Source organism: Microtus pennsylvanicus, chromosome 12, assembly GCF_037038515.1.
Source record: "Microtus pennsylvanicus isolate mMicPen1 chromosome 12, mMicPen1.hap1, whole genome shotgun sequence".
In the NCBI taxonomy this organism is placed as follows: Eukaryota; Metazoa; Chordata; class Mammalia; order Rodentia; family Cricetidae; genus Microtus; species Microtus pennsylvanicus.
This window is the reverse complement of record NC_134590.1, coordinates 43907619-43926215: the sequence shown is the minus strand read 5'-3', so window position 1 is coordinate 43926215 and position 18597 is coordinate 43907619. Positions and strand designations below refer to the sequence as shown.

Here is an 18597-nt window from a genome sequence, read left to right as displayed (position 1 = left end):
AAAGCTCCTATTCTTTTCATGTTTTCATTATAGTCCTAATATCTCACAATTTTGTACTTTTGGGTTTTCCATTGTTGGGCTATTTTTAGCATTGCATGCATTTCTCTTGCCACTGTTTCACCATGCTCATTTCTCACGGGCACTAAAATCAGATTTATCTACATTCTTATCCCTCTATCCTTCAATTTTCCTTTTAAATGATACCCATATGCTCTAGTCTGTGGATGATTAATTTTCCCATGTTTATCATCTCTGACAAACCTAGTAACTGAATCAGAAATTAGTCAAAAAGGTCAGAAAAACAGTAATCTTGACTCACTTTTGTCAAATACTAAGAACCCTAACATTGGTTTTCAACACTAATTAAGTTGAGGCAGGACCAAGCCTCTCCTCACTTCATCAAGGCTGAGCAGGGCACCCCACCCAATGAAATGGGCTTCATAAAGCTAATTCATGTACCAGGGATAGATTCTGGTCTCACTGCCAGGGGCCCCTGAGGTAGAATAAGTTACAAAACTGCCTCCCATATGCCGAGGGCCTATTTTGGTCCCATGCAGGCTCCACAGTTGTTGGTTTAGAGTTCATGAGTTCTCATGAGCTTGGGTCAGCTGTCGCTGTAGATATTCCCGTCATGATCTTGACCTCCTTTGCTCATATAATCCCTCCTCCCTCCCTTTGACTGGATTCCTGGAGCTCAGCCTGGTGCTTGTTCAGTCTACTCTTTAGTCCTTGTCCAGAAGACTTATAATTAAAATGGTGTAAATTGTGGTTCTTTAGATACATAGAATCAGTAGTGTATGTGAGTATGTTCAGATACACACACACATATGTGCTAGCTGTCATCTATGTTTTATCTATCATCTATCAATCAATCAATCTATCTATCTATCTATCTATCTATCATCTATTTTCTTCTTCATCACCATTATTATCTATCTATCTCATCTATCTCTTATGATTTATCTGTCTTAACCATTATTATCTATCTCATCTATTTCTCATGATTTATCTATCTATCATCATCTATCTATCTATCTATCTATCTATCTATCTATCTATCTATCTATCTATCTTATATCTTCTTCTTCATCATCATTATTATCTATCTAATCTATCTCTCATTATTTATTTATCTATCATCTATCTATCTATCTATGTATCATATTTATCTAATCTATCATTCTATCATCAACTATCATTAGATTGGCTTACTATAACAAGTTGGTTTATTGATTTATGATTTCGAATCACCATGGAATCAAACTTCCCAGTGTGTTGATAAGAGTGTTTCCAGCAGGGTTTTTACTAGAGAGAGAAGAAAATTTACCCAAAATGTGGGCAGCATCATTTCATGAGCTGGGTTTCAGATGAAGAAAGTGAGCTGACTATGAGTATTCATGTCTCTCTGTTGGCTAACTGTGGGTTCAATTGTGAGCTTCCATCTCACATTGCCACATCTCCAGCATGTTAGACTGTAACCCTTTTAGATCATGAATCCTTTTCTGGAGCTGCTTTCATCAGTGAGAAAAGTAACAAGTAACTAAAACAGGAATAAGGAAAGTTAGTAACGCTTCATGCCCTAGTGGGGGTTGGGCCTAACTTGGGAGGCAGGTCTAGTTGGAGGGAGCTTGTCACTAGGGTTGTTCCTTAGGTCTTGATATTTTGTCCCTGTCCTCTTTTCCTCTGTATTTTTTGTTTGTTTGTTGGTTGGTTTGTTGGTTGCTGTATTAGTTACTTTTCTATTGCTGTAATCAAATTAAGACTAAGATAATATATAGAAGGAAGAACTCTTTTGGCTTATGGTTCCAGAAGGATAAGAGTTCATCATGATGACAGAGCAGCAGTTATGAAAGCGCATGGCAGCTGGAAAAGCAAGCTGAGACCTCCCATCTTCAATTGTGAGCAGAAGCAGAAAGAAAGAGAGGGAGGGAGGCAGGCAGGAAGGGAAGTATACACTGGGAATGGCAGGGGGCATGGAAATCTCAAAGCCCACTGCCAAGTGATGTACTTTCTCCAGAAAGGCCAGATATTATAGGAGACACCTCACTCAAATCTTTACACTCCATTTCCTGCCCCAAATCCTGACACCACAAGACTGATATTTTTCATTTGCATTCTAAGACACAGATAAAGCTCAAATATACCCAACATGCATTTTCTCTGCTTGAAAATAGTTTTTAAGAGACTATCATTTCATTACAGTTGATGCAATGATATAACTTCCCTTTTTTAACACCTTAACTTTAGCATTATTTATGTTAGTGTCTTTTTGAAAAAGCTGTGGATTTTATTTGTAAAAAAAATTGGAGATAATATTATTCTGACCTTTTTATTTTTGAGATATATTTATTTATTTATTTACTTACTTATTGAGGTGAGTTCTCATTATGTAGCTCTGACTCTCTGGAACTTGTTATAGATCAGACTTGCCTAAAACTCAATGAGACTAGCCTGACTCTGCCTTCTGTGTGCTGGAATTAGAGGCCTACCTATTATCCCTGATCTATTTTTTGAGAATGTATGAAGAGAACAATCTCTTTCAAGTGTACTGAACTACTGATCACAGAGTTAACAGGCAGTTACTGAGCAAATGGTTAAGGTAAATAGTACCACTTAACTGGTCTCATTGTTACATGGATTGGAAATCCTATATAACTAATGATCCACAGCAGAGCCAGGCTCTTCTACGATGGCTCTACACACTTCGTAATTATTGCCTGTAAGTTAACAATACCCCGAAGGAATAAACTACACCATCTTTTTTTATAGTTTTTATTGTCATTGTTTGGAATAAGAAATGCTTTGAAGAAAACTTGGGGGGAAATTGTCGCATCATTTTACCACTTTCTTCACTTGCAAATCTGAAAGTATTCACAGAGCTATAGACAGCTTCATATAAAAGAATAAAAGAGTTATTCAAAGGACAGACGTGGCAGCTTTATTAGTGCTCTTCACCAAGAAGCCTGAAGGAACAAGTTCTTCCCTCTCTTGACTTCATTGTTATAGCAACCACTCATGGTTTACCATCAACTTTGACCCATTTCTTTCTTCTCAGCAACTTTGCTTTGTCCTCATCCTCTGAAAGAGATTGACATATTGGAACAAGAACCTTTTCTTTCTTCTCAACAGTGGGAAAGTGATTCTGCATGCTATACTGTGGGGCCCATTAAGGAAAATGTATAGAGAAAGCGAACTTTGAGCTTATGTCCCTGATTGTCATTGAGGGTTACAGGTCCTCTGTGATGCTCTGAAAAAAAAAAAAGAAAGGATTATTTGAAAGACAATCTCTAGTTCAATATTGGCAGTAACATTAGGAGACATTTTAAATTGCCTATTTCTTCTGGCTGGAGAGTCCCATAGCTGTAGCAGGCGGGGGGGGGGGGGGGGGGCGAGGGCTGGAAACCTTTGGTGGCTTGCAGTGAAAATACTTGATCTGGGCTCTCTAAGCCTTTGTAGATATTTCTATCCAGAGAAGATCATCAAGGTTGCATTAGCTGAGTCCTTGAGATGCAATTGAGTAGGTGCTGCTATTTTCTTCTGTATAAGAGAAATGGCAGGGCCTCTTTGTAACAAATGATCATAAATTGCCCGAGTGTCTCTGAGGCAATGAGAGGCCTTGCATGCTTGTGCTAATGCAAGCTGCTCTCAAAATTTTGAGTGGTACACACTACTGGGAAGAAAAGGGCCTGAGGATAAAGCTACCAAGACATATCTGTATCTTTCCTAGTAATCATGATCAAAAAGGAAAGCCTCTCAGCCCTTAAACCACTTTAAAAGCAGATTTCAAAACTCAATAATCAAATCCAGAGGGACACAAAGTCAAAAAAAAAGTAAACTTTGGACATTTGAGAATGAGAGAACAAATAAGTTTCTCAGTAGAGGTGAGTGAGATGTCAACCTTTCCTCTATCAGTTTAATTTGTTGTGGTTTACTAAATTCTGTATAAATTTGAGTGGTTCCTGTTACTGCCATGTGTAGCCTAAAAGTCTGCATCTATTCCAAGTTTAGTCTTAGAGCTCTGCTTCAGTTTTTTATGTGCCATTTTGAAATGTTTTCTGCTGTAAAATCTAGGTCACCTTTTAGCTTTATACTGCAGTAGCATGGTTCTTCATGCCCTATGAGAGAGAGAGAGAGAGACAGAGAGAGAGAGACAGACAGAGAGAGAGAGAGAGAGAGAGAGAGAGAGAGAGAGAGAGAGAAGGTTACTGATGAGGTGGAACTCAGACCTGTGCTTATAAAGACTGCTTAGATACCAGAGAGGATCATGTTTTCCTAGATTTCCAGCCATGAGAGTTGGTTCTGTGCAACCTAGACAGGATCGTTTTGCTACTTCATATCTTGGTTTTGTTTTTAACTAATCTTCCAGTGACAATAGGTTGTTACTTATGGAAATATGTGTCATTTGAAAGCTATTTTTGTAAGTGAAAAATATTTTGCTAATTATTTGATTATGAAGCATATTGGGAAATGCTGTATCTAAGAAGTCTGATTGATACATTAGAATTTCAGTCATGTAAGACGTTGGGATCCTGCAGTTTTAGAGCCAAATTCTCAAGTCATCTTTAATTCTCTTTACGTTCTTGATTGTCAACTTCTGCATGACATCATTGTGACTATGAGGAAAATCTTAGGTAATATGTGAAGAGATTCCTTAAATCACAAAATATTCCAAAGTGCTACCATAGTTCCTGTATGCTTACCTGATGCTTCAGCAATGTATTTGAAAATGTCTTATATGACCATAGGTATGGAAGGCCAAGGTTGTTATCAGTCACATCGTTAATTGCTCTTCTAACTTTGTCCTTAGGCAAGATCTCCCAGTCTGACCGAGAGCTAGCTGATGATTGCTCTGTGGAGCTCCCCCAGTCTCTACCTTTCTTGGCTAGAGTTACAGTAGGACATCACTCCCATCTGAGGCCCTGAAGCCTGGTCCTCACATATGTGAGCAAGTGATTTACCTGTTGAGCAATCATCCCAGATTTTGTGCTATTAATTCAAATCCTAGTCCAAGATTAGGACTGACTGAACTGGTTTGTGTCTACAGATTGACCAGATATTTACCAGAGCATTTGGAAAATGGATAACTCATTTTTTGAGTAGGAAACTACCAAAATACACCTTGTCATTTATCGCATGCTATGGAGTTGTGTGAAAATATAAAATTTTGAAATGAAACATTGAACATTTTGGAAATATAAAAGTACACCAAGATCTTGGACCATGTACCTCATTGTTTCACCAAGTTCTGGAACCTCTTTCTCACATTTTGCTCCAAAACTGGTCTTTTTTTTTTGTATGCATGTTTTGAGCAATTTAAAATGAAAGAGATTACACTCTGCATCACAGAGGCTGAAGATTTGCAGCATCCATTTTCAGACTTTGGAATGCTGCCCTAAGACTATGAGGTGAGGAAGTCATTCTGGACAGATGGAGGATAGGTGAAAAGGAAGAAAACAGTGATGCTTCAGATAACAGTTAGCCTCAAATATGAGACTGAGGAGATGGATCACCTTGTCCTTTCTAGCTCAGTTGGCTCCTTGCTTTATGAAGCCACACAGTAAGTGAGTACAGGAGACTAATCTCAGCCAGCAAGCATTATTCTGAGAAATAACTAATCAGTGCCTTTTAAGTCACTTAGGTTTTTTTGGTGGTTTATTAAAGGTATGTGATTAATTGATACACTCATCATGACTAGGGGATTAGTAATGCAGGGGGCATGCTTCACAGAAAGATGAAGGAAGAAAAGTGGATTCTTGGCATCATTGTGTGAGTGGTTAAATCAACCTTTGCATGAACTTGGCTTCACTCCTGGGTTTGGCATTTTTGAGAGTCTGCTCCTTCCCCTGTTAATATCTTTGCTTTCATTGATTTGGTTCATTTTGTTTGGATTTTTTTAGGAGATTGGAGAGAATGGCCTAAACTAATTATATTTCTTCGAGTTCTGATACATAAGTTGCCTTATTCCAACACTGTGTGAGGGGCTAATTGTTGATGCAGAAGTGGTTTACCCCGTTTGATGAATTCACCATGTAAGAGACAGAAACCAAAATCATAATGTTCAACATCCCCAAATCTGAGCAGGGAGAAACACTAATGGCTTTAGGAATATCTTCATCTTATTCACTTATTAAATAAATAAGACTCCATGTGACTTATAACTTATATTAGTAGGAGTTGGTACATTTTCATAAAATAAGACCATTCCTTAGATGAAAAACCAATTCTATTTCCTGAGCAATTGAAGTTCTTTCAGAAAATTTTTGCCTATGCTTGTATCTTGAAGTGCTTTTTATATTTTCTTCCTCAAACAATTTCAGAGTTTCAGGTCTTGCATTAAGGCTTTTGATCCATTGGAATTGATCTTTGTTCAGAATGAGAGATAGAGCTCTATTCCCCTTTTGTTAGATGTCAACCTCTAGGTATGCCTTTGGCATCTTTGTGAAAAACCAGATGATTGTGGCCCTATGGTTTGTTTTGGGGGTCGTTTATTTGGTCCCATGAATTGACATGTCTGTTTTGTTCCTGTTGATGCTGTTTTTGTTATCAAGTCTCTATATTGTCAATTGAAATCAAGTATGGTGACACCTTTGTCATTGTTTTTATTTTTGTAATTTTCTTTTCTTGATTTCTAAACTCAAGCTCATTTAGTAGTAGTACTGTTTCCTCAGTCTATATAATTTTGTAGATATTCTTTCATTTATTTTGGTTATTATATTTATTTTATTGCAATAGAAGCAAATGCAAGAAATATTTAAATTCCTGTATTTTGTATAACGTATCTTATTACAGGATCTAGTTTTAGAAAGTTCCATGGGGTGTTGAAAATGATTCTTGCTATTTAGATGGAATGTTTTGTAGATACAGTTCAGTCCATTTTACTTACAATGTTATTGAACACAGGCAATTTTCTGTTTTGTTCTGGATATATATTTTGGTGAGAGGGTGGGATCAGCACCTGGTTGATTTGGGATCACTTTTCCATCCTTCCAGCTTGAGACTGCTTTTGTCTTTAAACATTCTTTCTTTTTAAAATTTAATTTAACTGTTTTAAAGGTTTCCAAATACTTTATTGCCATATAGGTACAAAAAGCAATTAGTCATCTTTCAGATCTTCTAAGCTTCAAGCGTTTCTTTGAGATAGCATCCTGTTTGAGGGTCCTTCAGAATCACATTTAAATTTCAAAAAAATTGTGTTCATATGCCAACTTGTAATGTAGGTAGATGTCTTCACAATATGAAAGTAACTTCTTCAGGTTTTCTGTGACTCTGTTGGTAGGCTGATGTTGTTTATATTTTTTGGAAATGTCTTCAAATATATTGGGTCTTAGTAACTTTTGCTGTTTAAATTCTTCCAAGTAACTTAATTCTTCTTTAAGAATTACTTGTTGGTAGAGAACTTCAGCCCAGTCAGGAACAAAGTCATAGACCTCATACAATAGAAGCCTGGTAGAACCTAGGTAGAGCCATGATACAGTCCATTAGCTTCTGATGGCCCAAGTTGATAAGCATTGTGTTCTGACCAGTGTTCAGAAAATGAATCTGTAGTGTTATCAACTTGGTGAGCCCATTACAGTGTAGGGCTTGTCGCAGGCAGGAGTCCTTGCCATAACTCTCTGACTGTATCTAACATCAGAGTCAGGGCTTTAAGCAGGGGCTGTTTGAGTTGGGCTCCATCCTTGAGGCTTTCCTCCCAGGGCTGAGACTCAATCGGCTTCAGTTGGATACAGCCCACTGCCTCATGACTGATTCTCCCCAATCTCCCGGCACAGGGCAATCATATTGTGCTTTTCGCTGTCTCCAGGGCAGCAGCGTTTGATGTAGTCTAGCAAGGCTGTCTTCAGGGTGCCACTTGGATCTAGCTTCTTCCTCATCAGAACTTCAAAATAGTGCTTTTGGTGCAGCAAGTCAACCATGTCCGTCATCTCACTGTACCTTCCAATACTGGTGAGGAGGCATACCACCAACCGATACTCCTCTTTGGGAGCCAAGTGGTTATCAGCATCCGGGCAGCCTATAGGACTCTGATGATGCCCTCCATGTGGCATGTAAAGGAGAAGCAGTGATGGGCCCGGGTCAGGCGCTCTGGGGTGCAGGACCACTCCCGGCGGGGTACGGAGGGACTCCTGTCCAGCAACTTCATGCCTACCAGTGTGCGGTCTTGACGACACACAGCAGTTAACTGAAGAAGTGTTTGGTTTTTCTCTGTTGGGTTGAGAGGCTGCTTTTCTCCTGTTCCCTCTGATGGGCTCAGCAGCTCTCCTGCCACCTCTTCAAGCACAAGTTCCAGCCACAGTGTTGACTCAAGGCCCTGGGTGCTGATAAAGACATGGGCTTGTCTGCATCAGTCAGGCCTCTGAGAAGCCAAGATTGTTCACAGCATGGCTTCCCTGTCCCTGGCCCCAATATCATCACAGGAGCGGTCTAACTCCTTGGCAAGTTCATACAGACAGAAGACCTGCTGGCAGTAGTTCTTCCCACGGAGGCACTTGCTTGGGAGAGCTCGGAGACTCCTTGCTACTTCATCAGTGGATGGCAACACTGGTTCTCAGACAGCGCAGCACTTGGGAGAAGAGCTCGGATGTCTGAGTGCAGGTCTTCCATGCTGGCCTCTGTGGAAGCCAAGTCTCTATAGCGCAACACTAGCGCTACATCCTGACTACAGAAGTGGAAATACCGGCACACTCTGCTTGCTTCGTGCGCACAGCCACCATCCATCAGGTGTCCGATCAGAACATGCAGTGATTCTCGCTCCTTCCAATTCAGTGTGTTCTCACACATCTCTTTGGATGAACGACCATTAAGGTCTAAGTATTAAGGTCTAAGATGTGTTCAAAGCAGCAAGCTTGGAGAAGGAAAACTCATCGGCTAAGATATCAAAGGAAAATTCAGTACAAGCTGACATTTGTTGAGAGGGGCTTGGTTGGGTTTTCTCTGCCCCCCCCCCCCCATGGGCATGCTGGGTAATGCGGCAGATCCAGGTCTGTTCCTCCAGGTGTTCTAGCTCTTCCCAGGGAACCGGCTCTTCCTGGGCAAGCCAGTGCCCCACCAGCGTGAGCAGCAGGTGGCGCTCCTTGGTCCTCCAGGCTGCCTTACTCAGCAGGATGCTCACTCACCACAGGGACCTGGCTGGAGAAGAAGGAAAGAGGCTGCTCTGTTGGAAATGGTATTTTTCTTAAAGTTTTCATGGCATTTTTTACCCCAGAAGTCAATTCTTGCGTGTTTGAGGGACCACTGCTGAGTGTGTTTTAGGGTCTCCATATCCTGGGTTAGCTGTTCAATCACCAAATTGTCCGCAGGCAATGCTGCTAACTTTGCCACTCTACTGGCCACAACAAACTGTCCACCTGCCTTCAGCTTTTCCAAAATAGACCTACAAGCATGCTGAAAATTCTCAGGGCTGTAGCTGATAATAACTGCAGGACTAATGGCTACAGGTGTGTCCTTCAAGATCTGGCTGAACACACACAGCTTCGGCACGTTTGGGCCATCAGAGAAGAGATGCTCTGTTCTGACAAGCAGCTGGAAGAGCTTCTCCATCTGACACTGCTGTGGCATAAGTTTCAATAAGAAACACACCTGATTCTTCATCTATGTGGCAGGTAGGACAGGAGGACCCTAGTAGTAGCTGTGTCAAGAATCTCAAGGCTTTTCTGGAACTCCGCAAGCTTAACTTTGGCTTGCTCATAATTCCTGAAGAACATAAACAGTTTGTGCATCTCCACAATCAATAGAAGGGGAGAATCCTTCATGAAAAGTTGAAAGCCTTGGATGAAGGCTTGGCTCTTCTGCCTTGTCAATACAGTTCTCCAGATAATGGACAGGTCCCCAATGCTCCATGGTTGATCCTCTACAGAAGCCTGGATGTGTCCCATTGCTGGATGTGTCTACAAAGATGACAGTCTAAACACATAGGCAGGGGACAGCACTGGCACCCTGTCATTGGATAAGAATGTTTCAAAAGGAAAGAACTGGGCCTGGCTTATACAGATGCACAAAGGCCATAGATGAACATTCCCTCTCAGAAGAGGTCACTGTTTCTTAGTGCAGGTGACTCAGAGAGCTTCCGAACGTGACACAAACTGATGGCTAAGCAAGGGACCATCATAACTTGTCTGAAGAATGTGGCAGTTAAAGGTCACAAAGGGTTTGAGACTCCATTAACTTGCTGAAGTTCAATCTAAAAATCTTCTTTCTCCAGCGAGGGGGAGGTGAATGCCTGACCAGCAGAGTGTTCTTGTCATGGCCAACCAGCCAGCCAGGGTCTGAGAATTCTGTATTTATTTCAGTACCCATTTATTAATTGAGATATTTAGAATTTTAATGTCTAATTTCTTGAGTTCTTTATATATTTTGGAGATCAGTCCTTTGTCTGATGTGGGCTTGGAGAAGATCTTTTCCCCTTCAGTGGCTGACTTTGTGTCTTATTGACTGTGTTCCTTGCTCTAGAAGTTTCTCGGTTTCAGGAGGTTCTATTTATTTATTGTTGTTCTCAGTGTCTGTGCTGCTGGGATTTTATTTAGGAAGGGGTCTCCTCTGCCCTTGCATTGAAGGCACTTTCTCTTCTATCAAGTTCAATGTGGTTGAATTTTATTGAAGTCTTTAATCCATTTGGACTTAAGTTTGGTACATGGCGATAGATATGGATCTTTTTTCATTCTTCTACATGTTGAGACCTGCAGTTGTGCCAGCACCATTTGCTGAAGATACTTTGGTAGAATTCTGCACTAAAACCATCCAACCCTGGGCTTTCTTTGGTTGGAAAGATTTTTGATGACAGCTTCTATTTCCTTGCAGTTTTAAGGTCTATTTAAATTGCGTATCTGGTCTTGATTTAATTTTGGTATATGGTATCTATCTAAAAAACTGTCCATTTCTTTTACATTTTCCATTTTTGTGGAGTTTTTTTAGTATGACCTAATGATTCTCTGAATTTCCTCAATTTCGGTTGTTATGACCCCTTTTCATTTCTGATTTTGTTAATTTGAATGCTCTATGCTTTTTGATTAGTTTGGATAAGGGTTTGTCTATCTTGTTGATTTTCTCAAAGAACCAGCTCTTTGTTTCATTGATTCTTTGCATTGTTGTCTGTGTTCCTATTTTGTTGAATTCAGCCCTCAATTTGGTTATTTCCTGTTTTCTACTCCTCCTGGGTGAGTTTGCTTCTTTTTGTTCTAGAGCTTTCAGGTCTGCTGTAAAGTCACTAAGGTGAGCTTTCTCTCTTTTCTTTAAGTGGGCACTTAGTGCTATGAACTTTCCTCTTAGCACTGCTTTCACGGTCTTCCATATATTTGGATATGTTGTACCTTCATTTTCATTGCATTTAAGGAAGTCTTTAATTTCTTTCTTTATATCTTCCTTGACACAGGGTGGTTTAGTAGTTTATTGCTCAATTTCCAGGAGTTTGTAGACTTTCTGAGAGTAGTATTGTTGTTAAATTCTAACGTTAATGCATGTTGATCCAGTAAGACAAAGGGGGTTACTCCATTTTTTTTTTTTGTATCTGTGGAGGTTTGTATTGTTCCAGAGTATGTACTCTCTGTTAAGTATCTGTCTGGTTGACCTGTCTATTGGTGAGAGTGGAGTGGAGTGTTGGATTCTCCTACAATTAGTGTGTATGGCTTTGATGTGTGATTTAAGTTTTAGTAATGTTTCTTTTACATATGTAGGTACCCTTATGTTAGGGGCATAGATGTTCAGGATTGAGATTACATCTTGATGAATTGTTCCTGTTATGGGTATAAAGTCTTCTTCTCCATCTCTTCTGACTGATTATAGTTTGAAATCAATTTTGTTAGATATTAGGATAGTTATACCTGCTTGTTTCTTAGGTCCATTTGATTGGAAAACCTTTTCCCAATGCTTTACTCTGAGGTAATGTCTGTCTTTGTGACTGAGGTGAGTTTTTTGTATACAGCAGAAGGCTGGATCCTGTTTTCATATCCATTCTCTTAGCCTGAGTCTTTTTATAGGTGAGTTGAGTCCATTGATATTAAGTGATATTAGTGAGCAGTGGTTGTTAATTCTGGTTATTTTTTGGTAGTAATGTTTATGTGTTTCTCTTCTTTGGGTTATGCTAATGGGGGCTTTTTTTTCCTTTCCAGGTCTTAATATTCTTTTTTTATTCTGTAGGTTTTGTGCTTTGATTAATATATGGTGAGGGGACATTTTTTGATCCAGTCTATTTGGTGTTATGTAAGCTTCTTGCGCCTTCATAGGGATATCCTTCTTTAGGTTGGGAAAGTTATCTTCTATAATTTTGTCGAACATATTTTCTGAGCTTTTGAGCTAGAGTTTTTCTCTCTATTCTATTCCTATTATTCCTAGGTTTGGTCTTTTCATGGTGTCCCAGATTTCTTGGATGTTTTGTGTTAAGAATTTGTTGGTTGGATTTAATGCTTACTTTGACCATGAATCTGTTTACTCTATAGTAGCTTCAGTGCCTTAGATTCTTTCTTCTATCTCTTGTATTCTGTTTGTTATACTTGTCTCTGTAGTTCCTGTTCATTTACCTGGATTCTCCATATCCAGAATTATCTCGGTTTGTGTTTTCTTTATTACCTCTATTTCAGTCTTCAAATCTTGAACTGTTTCCTTCACCTGTTTGATTGTTTTTTTTCTTGGGTTTCTTTGAGGGATTTATTAATTTCTTGTAATTTTTTGTTTGTGTTCTCCTCCTTTCTTTAAGGGAGTTTTCATTTTCTGTTTAAAGGTCTCCATCATTTTCACAGTGTTACGTTTATAGTCGTTTTCTTCTACTTCTTCTGGGTTAGGATGATAAAGTCTTCCTGTTGTGTGACCACTGGGTTCTGGTGTTACTGCGCGTCTTTTTAGGTTGTTGGAGGGATTCTTGCATTGGTGCCTACCCATTTCTTCCTTCAAATGAGGCCAGCAGTATCTTTGCGTCTGGGTCCAATACTTTTTGTGGCTGTCTGAGTGGGAGTTTTTCTTGGTCTGCTCTGTACTGTCAATGTCTGTCTCAGAAAGCTCCTGAGATCTCTATCCACCTGCTCTTTCGGTCTTCTCTCCTGGTTTGCTCTCTTGGTGCTCTCTTTTAATTTTCTCAGTGTTGTAGCAAGCTCTTGGTCCCAGTATTGGAGCAAGCTGTGTCTCAGCATTCCACTGAAGATGGTTTGGGGGACAGGGTATGGTAGTAGTTTGGGTGGCAGCTGAATGTGTCTGGGTTTGAAGGAAGCCTAGTCAAAGGAAACTGCTGGCTAGAAAAGTCAAGGGAGTTCGGAAAGGCGTTTGGGATTTTGTCCCATTGGGAAGGTCCTAGAGAGTGGGGCATCCTGCTGTGTGGCTGTTCACTCACCTCTTAAGTCACCTCAGTATTGGAACAAGCTATGTTTCAGAGTTCCACCGAGGTTTCAGGAGGATAGGCAGATTTGGGGGTAGAGTGTGGCTAGTAGCTTGGATGGCAACTGGATGGGGTTGGGTTTGGGGGTATTCTAGCCGCAGGAAACTCCCAGCTGGCTGGCTAGAAAAGCCATGGGAATTGGAGGAGGGATCTGGGTTTCCTACCACTGGGGAGGTCCTAGAGAGTGGGACATCCCACCATGTGGCTGTTTACTCACCTCTTAGGACCCCTCAGTATTGGAACAAGCTGTGGTTCTTGACATTTTATTTTTAATTAAAATATCATATGACTTTTCCATCCCTCTTCTCCCTCCAATCCCATATATACATGCCCCACTCTCTACCATATCTGTGATGCTTCTCTTTAATTATTATTGTTAAATACATGTAATATATATGAACATTTATAAATGCATAAGAGGATATATGAAGAAATACATAATTACAAACTTTTGAAGCCATTTGTATTGATAAGGAAGAGAGAACAACAACATACAGATTTTCCACAGGCTGAGTATTAGAGACACATAGTAGAATGAGTAAAAAAACACAGAATAACACAAACTCCAATGGAGTAACCTCAAAAACAAAACCTAAAGCATGACCATTAAGAGATATTTATTTAAAAGAGTGAAGATTCAAAAATCAAAATAAGAGTTAAAATGAATAAAAGAGGGAAGCAGTCCAGCAGGATGAGTTTCTTGATGGGGTTTAAGTTTATGTCTTCACTGTAACGTCTCATGTAGCAGATGGAGTATCTTCAGTTCAGACTTGTGAAACCAAATTTGCAGTTATGTAATGCCCCAGTGAATTTCAAACAAATTTCTGTTTGGGTCGAGTTTTGATCAGTCACCCATGGCAGCTTTGCCTTGGGTTTCTTCCAGTCCTCATCATGGAATGCTTGTTTTTCATTTAGACATGGTCATCTTACCTGGGTTCTGGCTGCCTCTATCAGCATCAAATTATATGGTCTGCATGTCATTTCAAACCAGGCCAGTTTCTATGTGGTGATTAATGGTTTTGGCACTTCTGAGATGAGTACAGGACAGTGTGGACCATGCATATATAGCTCTTTCCAGGTGATGGTTTACTACACTGTAAGCTCATTTAGTTTTTGTATTATAAATGGTAATCATTTTGTATCTGAATTTAGAGACTAATATTTCAAGAGCATAACGAGTCAGTCCAATCATTACTACAAATAATAAGTGAAATGAGTGGGCAGAAAATAGAGCAGAATTCTTAACTATATTAAAATGTTGATTTATATGTTTCAGAGGGAAAATTATAATTGTCTTTGGAAACATCTCAGTCTCTAGCTTTCATTATTTGATTAAATACTTGAAAATAAATTTTGACTTTAAACACCCTGATTCTAAATATTGACTTCTAAAATATCTCACTTCTAAAAGTATTTCTAAGTATGACATCAAGTAAGAGGAAAACAAAACTAAGGTATTAAAAATACTGATCTAATCATCTATGGAAATGACTAATGTAAAGTGAATAAATTATTGCTATAAAGACCCAAAGTTTCATTTTACTGTAAGAAATAATCAGAATAGAGTATAGTATAAATCTCCTGTAGACTTTTGATTAAATATTTCCAGGCATCCCAAGAGCTGTTCATTTACTTATTAAATTTATTGAGTACCTACAATATGTCATGCCCCATGCTGAAAGGAGTAAAAAATGGTAAATTTTCTCAGGGAGCTCATAATCTCAGAGAAGAGCCAGGTGGTATTTCAGGCTACACAATAAAGTGACTTAGAATAATGAGAATTAGCCAACAGCACTGAACAAAGGCATAAAACAAATTAAATGTTCTCTTCCAAGGGAAGTGCCAGCCATACCGTACAGAGTTGCTACTTTGACTAATGGGGGATGCCATTCATGCAGACCTGATGTTTTGCCACTAGTTGGGAAAATCTGTTTATGAAGTTGAAGTACACCTGATAGAGAGACAGTAGGACTAATCTCCAATATCTTGCTTTTCTGTCCTTTCAGTAACCTATTGGGATTGTACTTGGGGCCCCCTTGGGGTAGATGAGACAAACTGTATAATCTCAGTTCATACACTATGAATAAACTTTGTTATGCACTGTAATATGGTAATTTTAGCTGATGTAATAGATATTTACAGAGAATTTTCTCTGGCTTAGCAACCATCAATATTCAATATGGTTTTGGGTGTTAAGAAGATACGCTCTTAGTGATCTTCATGGTCAGTGGAAGGTTTATGCCTTTTATTACTCAAATAGATAAATTAATTATGAGTGAAATGGAGTGGTTTATGAGCTCTTATAATTGCTTATGTATATGATTTGAGTGTGAATAAGCACAGAAGTTATGAAGTGCTTGTTCCTCATCTCTGTCCTAATACTTTATTTCTTTACATAATTACCAGTACTAGTAGTGTGCAGTCTTTTTGAGTAGACTTTTGAGGCTACACATATGTTACCCATGCATGTAAACTTTTAAGAAAATGCAGTGTTTTGCTTTATTTTTCTCTTTCTTTAGTATATAATTGTTCACATGCTAAATTATAGAGTTGCTTGTGAGTTCTTTAGTGCTTGGAGAATGTAATGTCCTAAATATCTTAAAACCAGAAACTTTCAAGACCTTAGGGAATATGCTTCACCTCATTTTAAGGGTGACATGTTAATAGAATTATATAATTATAATCCTATAAAGTTGACAAAAGTAGGAATTGGAATATAGAAGACAAACTTATATAAAACTACTAGAGTAGGTATGCCTGCTTTCTCTAGACATTTAGAGATTATAAAAGATGGTTGGTTCCGTATTCTCAAATAAAATTTCCTTAGGGACTCTCTCTATGGAGGATGCTTTCATTTCCAATGTGACTTTCCATAGTAGAGATCCTCTCTCTCTTTTTTCTGGAAGTTCTTGAAACTGTTTACGAACCATTATTTTAGTTACGAAATGCTATAATTTCACATTATGCTCTCAATGATTAATCCTTCCGGAACTGCAAAGAGGATGAGTGTCTTCCCCTAAGGGTGTGACTATAAATGTCTGTAGTGTTCATGTAAAATAGAGTTTGACAACAAAGTGTAGCTTAGGGAATAGCAACAATGGCAATTCTGAAGGTTTCTTTAGGTAAAGACATTAGAATAGGTATTTGATGCTTCATCAACACAGTCATGTATAGAAAATGAAGTCTGAGAGAACTAGACTCCCACATCCTTGCTACTTTTTGGAAATATATATGGCATGCTAGGAGTCATATTGATTCATTCAAGATAAAATTATGATCTCAATATTAATGACTTAGCTAAGAGATTACATTTATTTTCTTTTCACTTCAAATCATTATAACTGGTTGGAATAGCTAAGACTGTAGCTGTAAATGAAATCTAGAATGTGATTTATCTACCACAGAGATTTGAATTTAAAGTTTTAGTAATATCTTCTCAATCACTTACAGAGTATTTTTGTTTTAATGGTATTTTACTTTCTCTTTTGATTCTATTTTCCTTCATTTATTTAGCAATGGGAAACTCTAACCTAGAAAACTGAGATCCCAAAGGCCAATGGAAAAAAAAAATCTGGCCATTCAATTGAGGAACTCAGGCTGGTGGGAGGCACTATTTTAAATGTTGGGAACACTGCTGTGTTACAGAAAGATGATGGCTGGGATGAATTAAAATAAGTGGGGTTTTTAATAATTTCTTTTTGAGGAGAAATTCTTTTCTGTTTGGGGTTAATATGTGTACTTAGTTTTCTGTGCTTTTGGAGCTTTATGTCATTACACACTAAAGCCCCAAAGCACAGAAAAATCCACAGTTATTATGCACAAATTTATACCTAAGGCAATCTGTTTTGTATACACATTCAAGCTGATTGGCACCAGCCCTTTGTGGAACATTGATAGCCAAAAGAGTCTATGATAAAATAATAACATATTCATTCTTATGCGCAAAATACTAACCATAATGGTTGTCATGACACAAACACCATTAAAATACATATCCTGAAATGATGGGAGATGGAGTTCTTCAGCTCCCGTGCTGATCTACCTTTTTTAAAACAATTTCTGGTTTGAACAAATTATAATATTTTCTAAAGAACATATTACCTGTTCTCTTGAAAACCTAGATGATCTGCACTGTCAGATTTTATTATTATTGTGACAGATACTTCGGTGTATAAATCTTAAACTAATGAAAAATGTCACCTTCTTTATGAAGCAAAGTGTTTAAAGTGCATCAGCCATTCTTTATGACAGACATTTTTTCCAAAGGCTTGAGAAGAATTACATATTAAAATACTTTGTATATGAAACTCTTACCATTTATATCCACCGCCACAGTGCATAAGCTAATTGTCAACCACTTTTGAGAACTAAGTGGTTTTTTAAAATTGCTTGTCGAAATGAAAGTCTAAAAATGCCAAGCAATATCTCTGAGCATTTCTCCCTGTACCAAGGATTTTCTTCTTATTTATTGGCATATTATAAAAAAAAAACAGAAAAGTAATGTAGGAACTTGGGGAGAAAAATAATGTTTTCTACGTCTTTTAAACCATCACAGGCATAGGAACTAGGGAATAAGCTAGTCATAAGTCGTCTTGGACTTTTTAATGAAAGTAGCAGTTATGCCTTTTTAGGGTAAGCAAAAAAACTGATAGAGTGTTTCTCAAGAAGCCATGTGCATAAGATCACTTGGGTATTTAGTTAATCACAGATTCTTTTACTGTGTATTCAGAAATGCTGATTTGAAAAGTTTCAAGTGGGACTCCAGGGTAATTTTAATGCAGTTATTTCTATATAGGCATTTACATAAAGAATAATGTGAAATGCTTGGATGTATTATTATGTGATACACAATAATGCATAACATAATCAAGAGAAAAAGAATACCACCTGAGTATATAGAAAACTGAATTTTCTGTAGGTTAAAGAAAGTATGTATTTATATAATACATGCATGTTTTCTCTTTTAAAATAGGCTTACTACTAAAATATATGATTACCCGTGGGAAAATGCAATAGAAAAGATCTCCTGAGAAAACCGGGAGCATAAGGGTGGGGGGAAGTGGAAGAACAAAAGGGGAAGGAGGGGAGAAGAACTTGAGGGTATGGGATGATACTGATGGGAGAAGGACAGAGATGAGAGCAAGGAAAGAGGTATCTTGATTGAGGGAGCCATTATGGGGCTAGCAAGAAACCTGGTGCTAGAGAAATTTCCAGGAATCTGCAAGGATGATCCCAGCTAG

General features: G+C 38.4%; 1 pseudogene; it reads right to left on the bottom strand.

Annotated features, from left to right (window-relative positions):
• Positions 1–7113: 7113 nt before the first annotated feature.
• LOC142832383 (spatacsin-like) overlaps positions 7114–18597 on the bottom strand; it is a 178040-nt pseudogene continuing 166556 nt past the window's right edge.